This window comes from Corvus kubaryi, unplaced genomic scaffold (genome assembly GCF_017639235.1).
Source record: "Corvus kubaryi isolate FWS band 111438036 unplaced genomic scaffold, C.kubaryi_AGA036_p1.0 37394, whole genome shotgun sequence".
NCBI classification, from domain to species: domain Eukaryota; kingdom Metazoa; phylum Chordata; class Aves; order Passeriformes; family Corvidae; genus Corvus; species Corvus kubaryi.
The window spans coordinates 782,628-783,752 of record NW_024581133.1 but is presented as its reverse complement, the minus strand read 5'-3'; positions in this window follow the sequence as shown (position 1 = coordinate 783,752).

Genomic DNA, 1,125 nt, shown 5'->3' with positions numbered 1-1,125 from the left:
GTGAGACAGCCTCCACACATGGAAGCAGCTCGTGGCCATGAGCTCCTGCTGCAGCAGGTAGCAGACAGCACTGATGCTTGAAAGAGCACTCCCTAAAGCACTGTGAGATAAGGCCCTTTAAGCTTTCTAGTGATGAAAGCCTACATGGGTGACACCGGTCACTGGTTGCTCCCTAAACCTTTCCCCTTTCAACTGAAAAGAGTATAGTCTATTCTGAAATGTCTGAGCCCACACTAAATTATTTCTTTTTAATCCTGGCATTATTCAGCATTTGGCAGTTGCTTCTCTAGTGATTTGTATTTACACGTATACAGGGTGTAGGTGTTTCCATATACCCAGAGATCTTTTGATCTGTGTCTCATTTCTCTGCCATCAAATCCAGGGAATACTCTTTTGTTGTTTCATAACATCAAAAGAGATGAAAATAAGTTTGTATATGGGAAGCTCACAGGATGACAGCAGCCTGCCAACATATAGATCCCAGCTGAGCCAGAACGGTAAACATCTCACTCCTGTGCACTGTATTAAAATGAGTGACCTTAATTTGCTGCCCCTGGAATAATGAAGTGAATCTGACTGAGGAGTGCTGGCTCAGCAGTTCAGGATTCAGGGGTTTACACAAACTTAGTGTTGATGGATCTGTAACCACTCCAGCGAACTGACATCGCCGTTACTGAATATGCTGCTAAGTGGATCAATCAGGGGAAAGCACCTGATTTCCCTGTGATATCATTTAAAGTAAATGTTAAAATTCTTTAGCTAGGTCTTTAGTTAACCATATTACTGTGACAAATATTTCTTTGCCTAGCATAAGTAATTAGAATTTAATCACTTAAACTGCATCTTAATTACCCCAAATGAATTGAAAGGACATTTAATAGCAAAGATTAAATTGCCTTAATGAACGATTTTTGCGACTGCATCAATATTTTAACTGCGTCAGCCACGTCCGGCCCCCCGCCCCCGCCGCAGCGGCACTGCCGGCCCCCGGCCGCGGGATGGCGCCCGCTCTCCGCCGCTGCCCGCGGGAGGGAGCGCGCAGCGCCCGGGGCTCCGCACCGCATCTCACCGCATCTCCCCGCACCGCACCTCACCGCATCTCACCGCATCTCACCGCACCGCACC